Raw genomic sequence first — 20444 nt, forward strand, 5'->3', positions numbered from 1 at the left:
GCGTTTGGCCGATTGTCATAGCGCCGCCCTCGACGTCATGACGTTATGACGCGAGGGCAGGCCAGACACACAGGGCAAACCGGATATCTCTGGCGCCTCAATTTCCGGCTTGAGGCTTCAGAACGTTGGAGGTGCCTTTTATTATATTAGATAGTAAAAAAGGCCCGTTTCTGAGAGCAATGAAACGGGCGCTAGCAAGGTTTTCATGGAAGTGTGTATGTTTGACAGTGAGTGTGTGAGAGACAGAGTGAATTTGCGACTGTGTGTGTGTGTGTGTGTGAGAGAGAGTGAGACTGTCTGTGTGAAAGTGTGTGTTCGAGACAGAGTGTGCCGCAGGGTTCCCCCCTGCGTGTGTTGGCATCCTTCCCGCTCCCCCCCCTGTGTTTCCTTTTCCCATATCCTTCTCGTCCCCCTCCCCACTGCCAGCCTCAGGGTCGTGCCCCCCCCCCCGGCCTGCAGGATCGTGGGCCCTGTGGCGGCGTTTTTCTGTACCGTAGTGTGTATGTTTGAGAGAGTGTGTGTGAGAGTGAGTGTGTGAGAGAGAGTGAATGTGTGAGTGTGACAGAGTGAGAGTGTGTGGCGTGTTTGTGCGAGAATGTGAGTGTGTGTGAGAGGGAATCCCAGCTTCAGGGTGTTGGCCCCGCCTCCCTTGGGCTTTCAGGATGGTGGTCCCTCCGTCTCCCGGCGTTTTTCCCCCTCCCCCTTCCTGCCCTCCCCCTTCCCCCTTCCCTCCTCGCAGGTTGAGGTTCGAGTGCCCCCCTTCCAGTGCCTTTCAGGGTCGTGGCGCTCCCTCCGACTGAAGCTGTGTCCCTTCCGTGCACGTTCAGGCAGGCAGGCAGGCTGGCTCCCTGCGTGTGTCTGACGTTCAGGCTGCCTGCCTGCGTCGCTCCATCCGTGTGTCCGAGTTTGTGCGGGGCGATGGGAGTGCTGTGAAGTTGGGAAATGGCTGGCGAGAGGCAAGGGGAATGAGATCCCGTGTCGGCGATGCTTGCGTCCCCGCCTGCCTCTCTCCGACGTTGTGTGGGCGATGTTAGTCCTCCGGAGGTGGGAAATGTCCGCCGGGGGTCAGGGAAATGGCGTTTGGCCGATTGTCATAGCGCCGCCCTCGACGTCATGACGTTATGACGCGAGGGCAGGCCAGACACACAGGGCAAACCGGATATCTCTGGCGCCTCAATTTCCGGCTTGAGGCTTCAGAACGTTGGAGGTGCCTTTTATTATATTAGATAATAAAACTCACCCTCAACGTTCTGAGGACACAGTGAAGCCAAGCCCTGACTTCCTTCAAAAAGGTTCGAAGGTTCGTGGTGGTGAAGCCACCAAAATCGCTCAGGGCCCCGCCCTCGAGGGCGGAGCAATGACAGAACAACGAAGGGGTTGGCAGGGAGGGAGGCAGGGAGGCAGGGGGAAATCGCTCCGGGCCCCGCCCTCGCATCAAATGTCATGACGTTGGGGGCGGAGCAATAGCAGAACAACGAAGGGGTTGGCCAGGGAGGGAGGGGGAGGGTGTTGGCGACGAAAACCTTGCTAGCGCCCGTTTCATTTGCTCTGAAACGGGCCTCTTTTACTAGTACCATATAATCTCAAGACTCTTTATAGTAGTCTAATATCTCTGCTACCTTAACAAGTTTTAAATAATTAAGCATGGAGTGATGAGAGTTAATATATGTGCTCAGTACAAAGGGATCCTTTCAAAGAATGAGTCCTCTCTCTTGAGGCCAGAGTAGCAGATTAGAGGAGCTGAGGCAGACAGAGAAGAATTCCACCTCCAGTCTGGCAGCCTCATGCGAGGAAAGCCTTAAGAGGTTAGGGCTCTTCAGTTTGGAGAAGAGGCAGCTGAGTGGGGGATATGATAGAGGTCTACAAAATCCTGAGTGGAGTAGAACAGGTAAACATGAATCAATTGTTTACTCTTTCAAGAAGTACAAAGACTAAGGGACATTTCATGAAGTTACACGGTAATACTTCTAAAATAAACAGGATAAAATATTTTTTTAACTCAGCAAATAGTTAAGCTCTGAAACTCATTGCTAGAGGATGTGGTGACAACAGATCTGGGTTTTAAAAAAGGTTTGAACATATTCCTGGAGGAAAAGTCCATAATCTGCTATTAAAATATATGTGTGGGAAGCCATTACTTGTCGCTGGGGTCGATAATATGGAATCTCGCTACTATTTGGAGTTCTGCCAAGTACATGTGACCTGGGATTGGCGAGAGTTGGAATCAGGATCCTGGACTAGATGGACCATTGGTCTGACCCAATATGGCTATTATTATGTTCACTTAAGTCTCTCTTGGAGTTTTCTGTTTTGTGCAGGAGATCTTTGCCTTTCTTGTGGAGGATGCTCTTTTCCGGCTGCAGGTTCAATAACTGTTTCTTCTTTTGTGCAGTACTGGGGGTACCTACTAACTATTTGTAAGAACTCAATAATTCAAACTGTTTTAAATTTAGGGGTCCAGAGACCCCCAAGAAGGCTGGAGTGACCTTAAATCTGACTCAATCTCTAAATAGCACTAGTACTGGGGTAATCAAGAAGTTGTGAAGTTCTAAAAGGAATTGCCACTAAGAGAGACGTTAGGTCTAAGGAAAAGATACCAGCGTTATGACAAATTGGATTTATGTCACAGGTTATACAATGCAGCGAAAGATAGCCTGATACAGCAAAAGCATTTATACTTACAGCCTTTCATCATTAAGTGAAGCCCACAGAACATCATTTGGGATGAGGAGTTTATTTGCTAAGATACAAGTCAAATCAGTGATTGACAACAGGCACGTACAATCAATTAGTTATAGGAATATAATAATCCAGCTGCAAACAGGTGTTAATTAGTTCCTAATCTTTTATAATTTCTCTTACCAATTAAAGGTTTTACAAGGGAAAGCAATTAGGTAATTTGTCAATTCTGCTGGACACATTGGTTTCCCTTGGAGAGAGAGAGTGGCAACCCTTCTCTCTAACTTAAACCAGGAAATACCCTGATTTTATAGGTGCCCTCAGGATATGGATAATATGACAATAGATATACCTGATTGGATCTATGCTAATGTCATGGTTGTCACTGATTGGCTCATGCTAATGAGTAGCTTCTATTTTGCTAATATGGTTTTGTCTTTAGCTCGCTTGACCACAAATCTTAAGCAAGACCCTGCATCCAGCTACACCTTTCCTCTCTCACACCATGGCTGACCACAATCCTGCTCACAGGAAAGTCTCCCTCCCCTCTTGGACAGCTAGTTCCCTATTTTCTTTGCACCTGGCATGACTCACTCATTTCTCAACTTGTTTTTCTAACTTACATTAGAGAAAATTCCACTTTGTAACAGATACGGCTTCCATTTTGTGCTGAAATCCTCCATTTTGTTTCCATATCTATTGACCTAACTTTTCCTAATTTAGCTTATTTAGGCCTCAATCTGGGCTACAAACTAGGCCATACTTTTCCAGTAAGCTCCCAGTTATGTCAGCCATCAGATTTCTGACTCAGCCAAGGTCTGTAATGGCCTGAGCTCTATGACTGGGCCCGCCACCATTCCAGTGGGGGGGTCTCTGGCTGTACCATAATTATACAAAACCTAACTCCCTTTCTGAGGGATTGATGCAGAAAGCCACACTGTAGAACCACACACTGATGGCTGAGTACATGGCTGCTACCACAAAATTTGTGAGAAAAACTGTGGCCATGCAGTACACTATTAAAATGTAAATTCAGAGTGCACAGAACGTGAATACTAATTAGGAAAAGACTGCTGGACACTGAGCTTATGGGTTATATGGTAAAGACAGCTTTACTGTGCGTACATCCGAAAAAAACAAAATTCCAGCACACATCTGCACAGGAACCAGAATGTTGCTCTCTGCAGATGTGCTCTGCCATTTTTGTTTTCTTTGGTTATGAAGTTACCTCCCATTCTGTCTTTTAAAGTTGTATGTACTTGTTATGGTCACAGAAAATAAAATACTGGCATTAAATCCTCTCTACTAAACCTTCTACCTTGCCCAGGACCTGGTGGTAAATTTCTTGCATCGTGCATGCTATAAAATCCCGTTTACTTCTGTGCATTGCAACAGAATACATAGAGGGGCATAATTGAATGAAAACGTCTATCTCCATGGGCGTTTATCTCCGAGAACGGGTCCGTGAAGGGGCGGACCGAACCGTATTTTCGAAAAAAATAGACGTCCATGTTTTATTCGACAATTTGTGAGCTGGGCGTTTTTGTTTTTCAGTGATAATGGAAAATGAAAGTGCCCAGCTCAAAAACGAATAAATCCAAGGCATTTGTTCGTGGGAGGGGCCAGGATTTGTAGTGCACTGGTCCCCCTCACATGCCAGGACACCAACCGGGCACCCTAGGGGGCACTTTTACAAAAACAAAAAAAAAGGTAAAAGAGCTCCCAGGTGCACAGCACCCTTCCCTTGTGTGTTGAGCCCCCCAAATCCCCCTCAAAACCCACTGCCCACAAGTCTACACCATTACTATAGCCCTAAGGGGTGAAGGGGGGCACCTACATGTGGGTACAGTGGGTTTGGGGGGCGGTTCGGAGGGCTCCCATTTACCAGCACAAGTGTAACAGGTGGGGGGGGGATGGGCCTGGGTCCAACTGCCTGAAGTCCACTGCACCCCCTAATAACTGCTCCAGTGACCTGCATACTGCTGCCAGGGAGGTGGGTATGACATTTGAGGGTGAAAATAAAAAGTTGTGAAACGGCATATTTTGTGGTGGGAGGGGGTTTGTGACCACTGGGGGAATCAGGGGAGGTCATCCCCGATTCCCTCCAGTGGTCATCTGGTCATTTAGGGCACTTTTTGGGGCCTTATTCGTGGAAAAACAGGGTCCAGGAAAAGTGCCCTAAATTCTCGCTAAAAACACATATTTTTTTTCCATTATCGGCGAAAGGCGCCCATCTCTGATCGGCCGATAACCACGCCCCAGTTCCGCCTTCGACATGCCCCCATCAACTTTGTCCGCATCCGCGACGGAGTGCAGTTGAAAACGTCCAAATTCGGCTTTCGATTATACCGCTTTATTTGTTTTTGTGAGATAAACGTCTATCTCCCGATTTGGGTCACAATATAGGCGTTTTTCTTTTTCAATTATAAGCTGGATAGTATATTAAAATGCATGGTAATCCTATGCACCCATGTGTATCATGTGAGTTAACATCTTTGCTGAACCCCTTTCTGCAGAGGAAAGCCCACGCAATTCTGCAAGCGCCAGTACTGAGAGAAAGAAATGTGCACGAGTCCAAGCAAACCTTAAAGTGAAAGCACACACTGGCGCCTGTTTTCTGCACTTAAATATAAGCCTTAGAAGTTTAAAAACATTTTGGAACAGCTTCTGTTTAAAGGCGCAGAAGAGCAGCACCGATATGTGCTTATTTTTGGGGTTTGCTTGGTGCATGCGCACAAGAGCTGTGCTTACTACAAAACTCTTCTGTGTATGTGCTGCCAAGCACATCCCCCCCCCCCCCCCCCCACTGATTTTGCACATATAATTTGAGTACCATTTCCTTTAAATCACTGGCGAGATAGTTTTCTGCATTGTTATGGCAGAATGTGTTGTGCGCTGTTGTTTTAGCATGGGAGTTTTGAGCATTAGCCCCCAAGTTCTAATTATCACTCATATCGGTGGGACAGCTCTTCACAGAACCAGGACACTGTACCAGTGATTTCACAGTGAGAATACTGAAAGGTAACTTTAAAACCATACAAGAACGTAAGACCTTTGAAGTCAGAATGATTGAATATTTTAACACCCAACAGAAAGGACTTAACAAGGACCTGGGGTTCCTAGCCCATTATAAACCATAAAGCTGTATGTCTCTGTTGATCACCCACCCCTCACCTATCCACACCCATCCTGTTAGAATATCAATGATATGCTTTGATGTCCCCATGCATACCTCCGACCCACCCCCATCCTCCCACCCTGTCAGACTGTCATAGTAATGCTTGAATGTTTTCACTTATATACACTGTCAGCTAGCACATTTGCTTATTTCCGATCTGACGAAGAAGGGCAACCTTCGAAAACTAATCAAGAAATGTATTAAGTTATGTCCAATAAAAAAGGTATAATCTTATTTTCTTTTCCATGTTTTATTTTGTTTGATTTCTATTGATAACCTTAAGAGTGGACTAACACGGCTACCACACTCCTCCACTCATATCAGAGAAATCCAGCATATTCCCAGCAGCACACTGTCAGATCAAGCTTGTCAAATATTACAAAGGCACTCTTCCCACTGCTTCTCTGGGCCTTTGCTCCATCCGATACCCACTCTACACATGTACAAGTACACTCTCATGCATGCGTAAGCGGAGGATCAGTGTCTCAACACCCAGCTCCAATAGCCAGCTCCCTCACTAAAAGGGCTGCTTTACTTCCAGCCAGCCTCTACGTGGCACTCTGGCTCTGTTGTACCCACACTTGCACAGACACCTTTTGCCTCTGATGCTTCTGTCCACAACACACAGCAGCAGCCTGACACTCTACACTGACACAACCCAGCCTCCCAGGTAATAAAATTTGTTTTAATCCATAGGTTACTTATGTATAATTTCTTTCCAACATCTGGTGGGATTGGAACGAAGACAAACCAAAAACGCAAGCACAGGGCATAGACAGTAGAAGTCTGCCCAACATTGGCTTTGCTTCCCAATTGCCGATGTGGCCACCCAATCTCCACTAAGCTTCTGTGGATCCATTCCTTCTAAACAGAATTCTCCTTTGTGTTTCTCCCACGTATTTTTGAATTCCATTACCATGAGTGGAGGAGTGGCCTAGTGGTTAGGGTGGTGGGCTTTGGTCCTGAGGAACTGAGTTTGATTCCCACTTCAGGCACAGGCAACTCCTTGTGACTCTGGGCAAGTCACTTAACCCTCCATTGCCCCATGTAAGCCGCATTGAGCCTGCCATGAGTGGGAAAACGCGGGGTACAAATGTAACAAAAATAAAATAGATACTATTGGAGATTCTACATGGAATGTTGCTACTATTGGAGATTCTACATGGAATGTTGATATTGGAGATTCTACACGCAAACTATTAGAGATTCTACATGGAATGTTGCTACTATTGGAGATTCTACATGGAATATTGGAGATTCTACATGGAATGTTGCTATTCCACTAGCAACATTCCATGTAGAAGGCTGCGCAGGCTTCTGCTTCTATGAGTCTGACGTCCTGCACGTACGTGCAGGACGTCAGACTCGCAGAAGCCTGCGCGGCCATATTGGTAATCTGCAAGGGCCGACTTCTACATGGAATGTTGCTACTATTGGAGATTCTACATGGAATGTTGCTATTCCACTAGCAACATTCCATGTAGAAGGCTGCGCAGGCTTCTGTTTCTGCGAGTCTGACGTGCAGGACGTCAGACTCACAGAAGCAGAAGCCTGCGCGGCCACATTGGTGATCTGCAAGGGCCGACTTCTAGTGGAATAGCAACATTCCATGTACAATCTCAAATAGTAGCAACAGTGGAGGAGTGGCCTAGTGGTTTTTGGTCCTGAGGAACTGAGTTCGATTCCCACCTCAGGCACAGGCAGCTCCTTGTGACTCTGGGCAAGTCACTTAAACCTCCATTGCCCCATGTAAGCCGCATTGAGCCTGCCATGAGTGGGAAAGCGTGGGGTACAAATGTAACAAAAATAAAATAGATACTATTGGAGATTCTACATGGAATGTTGCTACTATTGGAGATTCTACATGGAATGTTGCTATTCCACTAGCAACATTCCATGTAGAAGGCTGCGCAGGCTTCTGTTTCTGTGAGTCTGATGTCCTGCACAGGACGTCAGACTCACAGAAGCAGAAGCCTGTGCAGCCACATTGGTGATCTGCAAGGGCCGACTTCTACATGGAATGTTGCTAGTGGAATAGCAACATTCCATGTAGAATCTCAAATAGTAGCAACAGTGGCCTAGTGGTTAGGGTGGTGGACTTTGGGCCTGAGGAACTGAGTTCAATTCCCACTTCAGGCACAGGCAGCTCCTTGTGACTCTGGGCAAGTAACTTAACCCTCCATTGCCCCATGTAAGCCGCATTGAGCCTGCCATGAGTGGGAAAGCGTGGGGTACAAATGTAACAAAAATAAAAATGTTATCTCCACCACGACCTGTGGGAGGGCATTCCAGGTATCTACCCACCTTCTTGGTGAAAAAATACTTCCTGACATTAATCCCGAGTTGGCTCTCTTTGAACCTCAATTCATGTCCTCTAATTCTACCACCTTCCCATCTCAGGAAAAGGTTTGATTGAGGATTAATACCTTTCAAATATTTGAACATCTGTATCATATCACCCCTGTTTCTCCTTTCCCCCAGGGTATACATGTTCAGGCCAGCAAGTCTCTATTCGTATGTCTTGCAATGCAAATTCCATACCGTTTTTGTAGATTTTCTTGGAACCATTCCTTTTTACATCCTTGGCAAGATACGGCCTCCAAAACTGAACACAAGTGGGGCCCCAGCAATGACTTGTAGAGGGGCATCAACAACTCCTTTCTTTTGTTGGTTATACCTTTCTTTTGGGAAATTATCCAAACCTTTTTTTAAACCCTGCTAAGCTAACTACTTTTGCCACATTCTCTGGCAACAAATTCCAGATTTTAATTACACGGTATAAGAAATATTTTCTCTGATTTGTTTTAAATTTGGTACTTAGTAGCTTCATTGTGTGCCCCATATTGTAGCATTTTTGGAAGGAGTAAACAAGCGATTCTCGTCTACCTGTTCCATTCCATTCATTATTTTATAGACTTCTATCATATCTCCCCTCAGCCGTCTCTTCTCCAAGCTGAAGAGCCATAGCTGCTTTAGCCTATCCTCATAGGGAAGTCGTCCCATCCCCTTTATCATTCTCTTCACCCTTCTCTGTATATTTTCTTATTCCATTATATCTTTTTTTAGAAGCAGTGACCAGAATTGTACACAGTATTGAACCATTGAGCAATATAAAGGCATTATAACATTCTCATTTTTGTTTTCAATTCCTTTCCTAATAATACCTAACATTCTATTTGCTTTCTTAGCTGCCGCTGCACACTGAGCATCAACGATAACACCTAGATCCTTTTCCTAGGCGGTAACTCCTAATGTGGAACCTTGCATCTTGTAACTATAGTTTGGGTTCCTCTTTCCCACATGCATCACTTTGCACTTGCTCACATTAAACACCCAGTCTCGTAAGGTCCTCTTGCAATTTTTCACAATCCTCGTATGATTTAACAACTTTGAATAACTTTGCGTCACCAGCAAATTTAATTACCTCACTATTTATTCCCATCTCTAGATCATTTATAAATATGTTAAAAAGCAGCGGTCCCAGCACAGACCCCTGGGGAACCCCACTAACTACCCTTCTCCATTGAGAATACTGACCAATTAACCCTACTCTCTGTTTTCTATCTTTTAACCAGTTCTTAATCCACAATAGGACACTACCTCCTACCCCGTGACTTTTTAATTTCCTCAGGAGTCTTTCATGAGGTACTTTGTCAAATGTCTTTTGAAAATCCATATATACAATATCGAGTGGTTCACCTTTATCCACATGTTTGTTCACTCCTTCAAATGTAGTACTGGTTAGTTTGGTAGAGTTTCTAGTTCAAGAGTTAGTTAAACCTGAAGTACAGTAGATGTGCTGTTCAAACACACAGGGATGGGGTTAGGACAGGGACTGCTAGCTATATTGCCCTTGATCTAGTAGAAGACATTTTGTTGTAAGACATATGCATTATAGCTAACTGCTTAGGTTGGTAGGATTTCTAGTTCTACAATTAGTTAAACCAAACCAATTCTTACGCCTTGCAATTCAGGATGCAGAAGAAGGTTCATGGAGGCCAGACTGCCTCTTGTCCAGACCAGATTATATTTCTATTGGGAAATGTGTTGCAAACAAGCTTAAAGATTTTTTCATTTATGTTAGTCAAACCTTTGGACAGAGCTGGAAGGGTGTCTGGGAAGAATGAATGCTGTAAGAAAGTCATACCATCTCTGTATGCAAGTCCTTCTCTGTGTCACTGCACGTCTAATTATACCTAGAGCTAGATAAAATGCAATGTTAATTTCTACACATTATAGGAATGGCTAAAGGGTTTTATACTTTCCAAAGCTACAACATTTTTACAACATTTTAAATGCTGTTAATTGTATTTGGAAGGCTCTGAGATTATGTGTGTACTGCTCACAGACAGAGAAACTAACAGCAGAGACGATGAAGATTTGGGCTAAACAGACATGGTTCTGTCCAGAACCTAACACATGTGCTTCTGAGTTTGGCTATCTGGAGCCACATTATACCACCCCATGGGGCTGTAAATGCGTCACAGCAGAAACCCTAAGAGGCAGATGCACTAAAGCTTAATGAGCCTTTAATGACCCTCCAACGAGGAAAATTTGATCCGTTGCATGCATCAAAGGGCTTTTACCGAGGAAGCTAGCAGCTAACGAAAACGGAATGGAGATGAGCAATTAGTGTGAAAACCCCATTGAAACGAGATGCACTAACCTTTTCCGATTGCCTTTACGCAGGAAAAAGGCAGGAAATCTAACGAGAGGTCTGGACCTCTCGCTAGGACAGCTCTGTGCCAGGAAAAATTGTAAAGTGAAAAAACAAACAAACTGTGAGCCAATCCCAGCGCATTAGCAGAGCTAATAGCGCTGTGATTGGTCAAAAGGAAACTGAAAGGCACAATCCATAAACAGAAGCCTCTACAAGCCCCAAGGAGTTCAAAAATATTTCCTAAATAAGCTTTCAAAATGTCCCCATGGAAGAGAAATCCAGAGGTAACAAAGAGAAGTCTTTGCACGTAAGTTTGGTTTTGTTATTCCACATGTGTAGAAAAGTCGATATGCTTCCTTTTAGGTTTTATTTTCATGGCAATAAATCCAGGGGCAGGAGGAAGAAATGGTCCCCAGAACTTCATGCCACTCTTTGCAAGATCTTTCAACCCTGTTTTCGCACAGCCCCGGCCCCCCTCCCTTCCTCACTACTCTGTCTCCCCTCAGCTCCGCCTCCCGACATCCTCCGCCCTGTGCCCCACCCCCTCTTGGGGTCGTCGCCGCCATTCCCCCCCTCCACCGGGCCCCCCTCCCTGTTACCGGGCCCATGCAGCACCTCTCTTCTCTGTCCGAAGGCGCTGCACGGGCAAGAAGAAAAGCTGATGCCTGTCTTTGCACAGCTTCGGTCGCGCGTCTCTCTCCTCCTGGGCCCACCCCTGTCTGACGTCGGTAACCTACATAATGCCATATTACCTGTGTTTTAGTTAAATTAGATACCCATTATAACAAGCAAATGAGATTTTTAACCTTTCCCTTTTTTTATCCTGTTCCTTCTATCCTATCTAATTTGATTGTAATTGTATAACAACTGGTCTGGCGTTAGCCTCATCAATACATTGTAAGCCACTTTGTGCCTGCAAAACTGTGGGAAAAAGTGGGATATAAATGTGCTAAATAGATAAATACATTTTAAATCTGAAACCAAGTTTTCCCAACTTGAATAGCAAATACATTCTGTCAAGCATCATCTTTGGATCATTCCTCTGTTGATGCAATAAAAAGTTTCACAACCTTCTAAATATCTGTGGGCTGAAACACCAAGGGATACTGTATTTCCGGGGAGGTGGGGAGAGGAATTGTACCTAAACATATTGAAACATTTTTCAGAAAAGAATGATCTGTAGGATGATAAAGGCTTGCACAGTACAGTTGTGAACACCAAAGTTAAGTTTTGTTGTACTTATACTGTTTTTTTGTAAAATGTAAAACACGTAGAAACTGTTGACAGACAGACACCAGAGGGTGATGGTTAATAGAATTTAATTGGAGGAAGAAAAGGTGAGTAGTGGAGTGCCTCATGGATCGACCCTGAGACTGATTCTGTTCAATATATTTGTGAGCGACATAGTCGAAAGGTTACAAGGTAAGGTTTGACTTTTTACAGATGATACCAAGATTTGTAATAGAGTGGACACCCCGGAGCAAGTGGAAAACATGAAAAAGGATCTGCAAAAGTTAGAAGAATGGTCTAATGTTTGGCAGTTAAAATGTAATACAAAGAAGTGCAGAGTGATGCATTTGGGGAGAAGAAATCCAAGGGAGCAGTATGTCCTAGGAGGTGAGAGGCTGATATACACAGACGGGGAGAGGGACCTTGGGGTGATGGTATCTGAGGATCTTAAAGTACCAAAACAGTGTGACAAGGCGGAGGCCATAGCAAGAAGGATGCTAGGCCTGCTTCGAGAGAGGCATAACCAGCAGAAGAAAGGAGGTGTTGATGCCCCAGTACAAGTCATCGGTGAGGTCCCACCTAGAGTATTGTGTTCAGTTTTGGAGGTCGTATCTTGCTAAGGATGTAAAAAGACTAGAAGTGGTCCAGAGAAGGCAACAAAAATGGTATGGGGTTTGCGCCAAAAGATGTAAGAAAAGAGAGTGGAAGAGGAGGGACAGGGGAGATATAATACAGATGTTTGAATACTTGAAAGGTATTAATAAAGAAACAAATCTTTTCCAGAGAAGGGGAAATGGTAAAACTAGAGGACATGAGCTGAGATTGTGGGGTGGTAGACTCAGGAGTAAAGTCAGGAAATTCTTTTTTACAGAGATGGTGATCAATGCCTGGAATGCCCTTACGAGGGAGGTGGTAGAGACAAAAACAGTGACAAATTAATACAGGGCTAAATTTAAAACTATGTCTGATCTTCAAGGCCCTGAGTATCTGACCATTAGGATGATCCTCCACACACCGCCAAGGACACTAAGGTCCTCCCAAGGACTTTCACTAACTACACCCTCTCCAAAAGAGATTACACGATGTGATACCCGCAAGCAAGCCTTCTCCGGAGTAGCCCCCACACTCTGGAATGCATTGCCTGAAAGGCTTCACTTAACACAAGACTATCTCTACTTCAGGAAGCAGGTGAAAGCATGGCTCTTCAACCAAGCCTTTAACGGAAGAAGTAACTAACTTGTTAGTCTCACTCACACACACAAGGATTGACTTGGGCTGCACATACTGCAGCAGGACATGTTTATCCACTCCTACCCTAGCTGAGATAATATTTAACCATCTCTCTGACCTCACGTGCAACTTTCTTCAAATCAATCACCTTACTTTCTAATTCTTCCTACTTTCTTACTCATCTATATGTTACAACTTTGCCTTACCCCTCATTACCAATTATAATGTTCTATTACGTATTGTGTTGTAATTGTAAGTAGTATACCATGCCATACTTTGTATTGTTGTTCGAATATTTTTACTGCTGTAATTGCCTATTGCTCATGTTTGATCTATTCTTACTGTACACTGCCTTGAGTGAATCCCTTCAAAAAGGCGGTAAATAAATCCTATATAATAAAACACACCTCCAACATTCTGAAGCTGACTGCATGGCTAAGGCATTCCTGCTCTCTGTATCCATCTTCTGAATTGACATCACATACTTCTGGGTTCATCACAAGCAGAAGTGACCAACCACACGAGGTTTCTCGGCTTCAGAATGTTGGAGGTGCATTCTATTAAATAGGATTGGTCAGTTCCTTGAAGCACAGCCAGAGCTCAGCGTCCTGCATAGTAATGCTCAGACACCAGAGAGAGAGGGGGGGCTGACACCAGAGAGGGGGGGAGGTATCTCTGTCACACACACACTCTCTCTCACACACACTGTCTCTCACACTGTATCACATTCACTCTCTGTGTCACACAGTCACTCACACACTCTCCTGGTCTCATACACTCAGTCTCACAGAGAGTCTGTGTCTCACACACACTCTCGCACACACTGTATCTGTGTAAAACACAGTCTCTCTCTCACACTGTGTCTCACATACGCACTTGCACACACTCTCATTCTCACACACACACACTCTCTCTCTCACAGATACACTCGCACCCAGACTCACTCTCTCTCACACACACTCGCACATTCACTCTCTCTGTCACACACAGTCACTCTCACATACACTCTCTAAAACATACACACCCCGAGGAAAACCTTGCTAGCTAGCGCCTGTTTCATTTGTGTCAGAAACGGGCCTTTTTTTACTAGTAATAAATAAATTCAAAAAGGTGTGGGATGAACACAGAGAATCTCTAATTAGAAAATGAATGGTATAAAAAAACAAACCAAAGAAACCTAAACTTAAATGGCTACACATGTGTGGATGTGGCAACTCTGGTTGTGATGAACTAAGGCTGGTGCTGGGCAAGCTTGTATGGTCTGTGTCCCATATAGAGCAATCCAGTTTAGGATGGACTGGAAGAGACTTTGACAGCCATTTCAGTGGCTGGAACCCAAGGACAGTGCTGGGCAGATTTTTACTATAGGCTGAAGTGGGCTTCGACAGCAATTCCAGTTGTCGGAATGTAAGGACAGAGCTGGGTGGACTTCTAAAGTCTATGTCCCAGAAATACCAAAGAAAGACCATGATCTACAGTAGAGGCCCTGTAAGCTTAGGCAGGATTATGGTGGAGACATTCAACTACCTCCAAGATATAAAGGAATGCTCAAGATTTAAGAAGTGGTCAGAGTGTAAAGCTCCAAGCAACCTCAGAAAACATTTCCTCCCAGGCCCCGATGTTCAAAGCTTATCATGCTTGTAACGTTTGATTTAGCCAGTCTAGCATGCACGTTATTCAGCGTCTAATGCACAAAGAGGTTCTATGTTGCTTTTACCATTTGTGGTTGCAGATACCGATAATCCTATGCAAATGTATTACAATGAGCTTATTAGTATTAAAATGAGCATTCCATGCGATGCACAGAAAGGAGCGCCTACCTTTAATGTTCAAAATTTTCTAGCAGGTCTGGAGCTGCTGTTGCATGATGGTGACTTTTCAGTGGAGCAATCTGTTAGCATTTTTTAATCTGCACGTGTGTGGGAAATGTGCCATGTGCATTTATTATGTGTGTTTGTGTGTGTCCCACACATAACAATACTGTCAAAAAGTTTTCGTGGAACAATAAAAAATAAAAAAAAACTTCCAAACTTCTACCATAGCAAGAGGCTTCAGATGCAACTCTCTGCAGGGTGTTTTTTTTTTTTTTTAATTATTATTTATTTACTTTGCCCTTGTGTACTGCTTCTGCCTTATTGTTCGGAGCTCCAGAGACCACAGCCATACCCTCTACTGGACATGCGCACAAGAGCTATGCCTACCACTCCTTTACGCCTATGTTTACTAAGCGGCGCTATGGGTGCATTAGTGTTTTTAACACATGTAAATATTTTACACACATTAAACGCTAATGTGCCCATAGAAATGTATAGGCATGTTAGCGTTTAACATGCCTTAAATGTACAGGTGATTTTAAAACTCTAACGCACCTTAGTAAACATACCCTTAATGTCCAATGCTCAACACCAACAGCGTGCATATAACTTGTGTGCTGTTAACGTGGAGCATCAGTCGATAATTTAGATTTGCTGTTTCCTACAGCGCATCTCCCTCCTAGAAAGGGTGTTGGAAGCTTGGCACCATTTCCAAGTAGAGGTGACCAAGAAACAGTAACACGAGTCAAGAAAGCTTAGGATAAGCACAGAAGATCCTTAACTGAAAAGCAGTGAGAGGTCGTCTGATCGAGTGGGATCTATGCCACTGCACTAGAAATGAAATTGGGTCCGACTGTCCTTATTTGCCATCATATTCTATGTTTCGAAATAAAACCAACAATTCTGTAACCTACTAATAAGCCAAGTAGTGCACAAGACAGAGGCATGTGGTAAATTGGTTGCAACAAACCCCCCTCCCTCTCCCCGTGTGTGTCTACCCGTGCACTGATTTTGTATCTTTGCATGACCTTCACACTTAAATACACAGGCAATCTGCCACATACCACAATTGAAATAGTCAGTGCAACACACTTTCTTTTCAACACAGTAATATTAGGGAGTTCTACGGCAGCAGTAGGACACAGATTATCCAGACTAATCTCTGCAGAGAGCAGCCTGGATAATAGAAAATCCGGATGATCGGACATCCTTTTTGAAAAGAGACCACACTTGAAAGTTACATGTTGAGCATTTTTTTGTTTTCAGTAATAAATGGGGGGGGGGGGGGGGGGGGGGGGGGAAATACCAAACTATTTGTGATGTTATAATTTTATTCACTATATATCAGGCATAACGCGTTAACTATAATACAGAGATTACATTTTAAAAAATGGAAGCTGTCCAGGCCAGATAATTGGAGTTCACATAATGTATCCTACTATATTTGTAAGGAAACTATTTAAAAATTCGAAATGTTTTCCCAGTCATTGTCCCCTCTATACCCTAGTTCACACCCACCTGTTCCCTCACTTCCCTCCATCCAAGTCACCTGTCCCCTTCACTGGCTCATACATACATCCAGACAAGTTGATTAACAGGACTAGTTCCCATTTAGAGATTAAGGTAAAAAAAACATGCACATCCCTCTGCCCCCCCCCCCTTCCCCTAGTCCTCTCACTCACCCTCCTCCTCCCTCCTCTCATATTCTCTCTCCTCCTCCCTCACTTCGTTGCCCCTCTGTTCCCCTCGCCCTCCTCCTATCTCCTGGCTCACACTCCTCTCTGTCCCTGCACCACGTCGCTTCTTCCTCACCTCGCTCACCTGTCCCCCGGGTCCCTCTCCCCCTTCTCGCTCACCTGTAAGCCAGGCTCATGCACTCGAAGAGGCGGGTCAGGGTGGGGTCGATGTTCCTGGGTCCAAAACCGCTCTCACCCTGGCTGAAGGGTTCGGGTCCCCGGGTGCGGGGGTCGTTATGCGGACAGGACACCATGAAGTGGCCGCTGTGTATCACCTGCGCGCCGGGCATTGCACGGGAGCCCGATCCGGAGCCCGGCAGCGAACTGTCTGAGTCCGTACCCGAGTCCGAACCCCCCACTGCGCGTGTAAAACGCCCGGACAAAGCGATCGCCTGCACCCCAGCCATAGGGAACTTGAGCGATCTGCGCCCAGTGCCAGGCAGGCTGTCAGAAACACTAACCCCGCCCACTAAACGTTATCTGCATAATATATGCAGCCTCTACCAGCCACCTCCCCTCCAACGCCCCCAGAGCCTGCCTACCACTCCTCATCTGCATAATTTATGCAGCCCCTCTCCCAGAACCAAACTGTGCGATGTATTCCCCGCCCACCACGCTTCATCTGCATAATGTGTGCAGCTCCTGTCAGCCCCTCCCCCAGAGCCAGCCTGTCAGGTGCAGACCCCGCCCACCACGCCTCATTAGAAACCCGATCCGGCTCGAGTGTCAAGCGCAGAGAGCCCACCCACTGAACCTCACTTGCCTGGATAAGGGTGGGTTTAGAAATAATTAATTTCAATTTGCATAATTATTCATTCAGCCTCAACCAGGTCTACATAAACAGCTGAGCCTGAGGAAGTAACCTGAAGTGCCCCAAGAGCTCCATGCCAATTTGCAGAACGCTAATCTCTTGCATAAATTATACTGTAGCTGACACCTATTTGCATGATATTTTGAGCCTTTAGGCTACTGCAGATGCAGTGGCAAAATGCTGAAAGGGTGGGTGATAGCTAGCCTAGCCTAGTACTCAGTAACCCCTGTGAACTGCTGCGCCTAAAATGACATTTCTGTAGGTTGTGTTAATATAATCATTGTCCTTGACTATTTTTTTTTTTTGGCACAGAATTCCCCAAGGAGTACTTTAATCAAACGCCAGTGGACCTCGTCTTTCCCCTCCCTCCCTCCACTCTCTGTTCCCTTCTCTCACTCTTTCTATCCCTTCACCCAAACCCACTATCTCCTTTCACACACAGGAGGATGAACACTTTTGCTCTCCCTCTCTCAGACTCAGTGCAATGGGATCCCCCTCAGACACTAATCCTGACCAGTGGCGTAGCCAGACAGCCAATTTTGGGTGGGCTAGAGCCCGAAGTGGGTGGGCACAAAATTCTCTGCCCCGCCCCCTTCCTCCCCCTATTCTCCACCTCTCCCCCAGCACCTCCCAACTCAAAATAGAAACAGAAACACTTTAGCTCATGAGGAAAGTGACATCCACTAAGCACATTTCTCAAGCTATCATATTTCAGTTAAGATTCAAAATAAAATGCCTTTTCTACCTTTGTTGTCTGGTCATTCTCTTTTTCCATCATGTTGATCCAGTTTCTCTTTTGAACTTTCCAATCTTTCTGCTATTTCTCCTTCAGGCAGCTGCTGTCCATTTGTCTTTTTCTCCTCTCTTGTTCCATTCCCTCACTTCACTTGCCTCTGACATATTGACCTTTCCATTTTAGCTCTTTCCTCTCTTTTTTTTTCTTTTCTGCTCTGTCCACCCAAATTTTATCCTGTCTAACCCCTTTTCCTTTGTTTTACTTTTCAGTTACCTCTCAGATTCCTTTTCACCCACTAGTTCTCCTATTCCCCATCTCTCTACTTCCCCAGCCATCCATTCCCTTCCATCTTCAATCTATTCCCCCTTACCATATTTCTTTCCCCTGTAATCACCATCCTCCATGTGTTCATTTCCTTGCCACCCCCTTGGCCTCTCCCACATGGTTCCACATTTCCCAATGTCTCTCTCCCTCCACCCTTCTAGCCCAGCATCTGCTCCCTCTCTTCTCCCCACCCTTCACCCTCTTCCAACATCTTCCTGTCACTTCTCTCTTTTGTCTTGCCCCCCTCTCCTGTGGCCAGAATTTCCCCCATCCATCCTGTTTCTTTCCACCCCCCTATCTCCCCCTTCGCAGCATCTCTCATCTCTTGGCAAAGAACAACAATGTGGATGCAGCAGCTCACAGGTTTGCTTGCTGTGTTTTGAATGAACGGCGACGCGACGGCTGCGCGGGGGAGTGGAAACAGAAATTTACCAAATGGCTTCCGTGGGCTGGCTCACTTGCACTCCACTCCTGAGGTTGCAGCGGTGAACTGGCGGGCAGGCGCTATGCTCAAGTAGTAAAAGCAGCAAGCTGGCAGGTTTGAGTTCGTCCTTCGCTTCCCTGCCTTCTCTGCGTCCCGCCTTCCTGTGATGTCATTTCCTTTCAGGCGGGCGGGACGCAGAGAAGGCAGGGAAGCGAAGGACGAACTCAAACCTGCCGGCTTGCTGTTTTTACTACTTGAGCATAGCGCCTGCCCGCCAGTTCACCGCTGCGGGCGAGGATTCGAAGATACGGACGGACGGGGATGGACTCGGACTCTGGGTGGGCGGGCCTGAGGCTAAATTGGGTGGGCCTGGGCCCATCCAGGCCCACCCGTAGCTACGCCCCTGATCCTGACATCTCTAAAGCTGTGACTGCCCTAGGCTGCATCTTAGTTCACAGGGTCCCTACATAGGAGCCAACTTTTCGTAATTATTGGGGGTGCTAAGCCCAATGGAAATAACCCCTCCCTGGACACATACAAGGAATTTTCTCAATATTGGGAGTGCTCAAGCACCCACAGAGTCGGCTCCTATTAACAGGGACCAATGCAGCAGTCACTGATTTCGCTTTCTTGTTGCCAAAATAGCCCAATTCAACCAAAACCTGCCTCCACTTTATACCAAGTACAACCAGTACAATTGCACCTCCTCCAGGCTCCTTTCAGCCCTCCAATTCAGTTGGCATCACCTTCTTTTTGTTTTTTTTTTACTGCCTACACAGCTGATACCACCTCTTCCATTTGGGTTTTGGCAAGCAGATAATGCCCCTCCATGCCAAAATCTATGCAACATTCTGCAAAATCAGGGGAATTCTGCCAGTGGTGATAACAGGACAGGGGCAAGTGAGGCCATTGTCCAGGTGCAGACCTGGAAGGGCAGAATGGGATTCAGTTTGTCACAGAAACATTAATATCAAGGCATAATTTGTGAAACTTGCCTTAGAAGCAGGGGCGTATCTGGACTCTGGTGGTAGGGGGGTCCAGAGCCAGAGGGAGGGGGCACATTTTAGCCCCCCCCCGGCGCCACCGATCCCCCCCCCCCCCCGTCATTTCTGGACCCCCCCCGCCACTGCCAGACCCCCCCCTCGCTACCAATGACACTCTCCACCCCCTCCCGCCACCGCCAACCCTCCCCCGCTGCTCTCACTTACCTTTGCTGGCGGGGGACCCCAACCCCCCGCCAGCCGAGGTCCTCTCTTCCATGCAGGCTGCAAGTTGCAATGCTTCCTGTTCTTCTGAGTCTGACGTCCTGCACGTACAACGCGCAGGACGTCAGACTGAGTTCCAAATTCTGAGTCTGACGTCCTGCACGTTGTACGTGCAGGACGTCAGACTCAGAAGAACAGGAAGCGTTGCAACTTGCATCCTGCATGGAAGAGAGGACTTCGGCTGGCAGGGGCTTGGGGTCCCCCGCCAGCAAAGATCGGCGACGGGTTGGTGGCGGGCGTGCGGGAGGGAGGGGGAGGTGGAGAGGGTCGATGGTAGGGGGGTCCAGGGCGAAATCTGTGGGGGCCCAGGCCCCTGTGGCCCCACGTAGATACGCCCCTGCTTAGAAGTAAAAAATA

At 46.1% G+C, this 20444-nt stretch overlaps 1 long non-coding RNA gene across 1 annotated transcript in view; it reads right to left on the minus strand.

Moving 5' to 3' along the window:
* The window catches only part of LOC115456691, a 123953-nt gene extending 107205 nt beyond the window's left edge, over nt 1-16748 (minus strand). Inside the window, exon 1 of the long non-coding RNA XR_003939907.1 lies at nt 16648-16748. This is a non-coding gene — a long non-coding RNA (uncharacterized LOC115456691). The remainder of the gene's footprint in view (nt 1-16647) is intronic.
* Between the last annotated feature and the right edge of the window lie 3696 nt (nt 16749-20444).

Source organism: Microcaecilia unicolor, chromosome 13 (genome assembly GCF_901765095.1).
Source record: "Microcaecilia unicolor chromosome 13, aMicUni1.1, whole genome shotgun sequence".
NCBI classification, from domain to species: domain Eukaryota; kingdom Metazoa; phylum Chordata; class Amphibia; order Gymnophiona; family Siphonopidae; genus Microcaecilia; species Microcaecilia unicolor.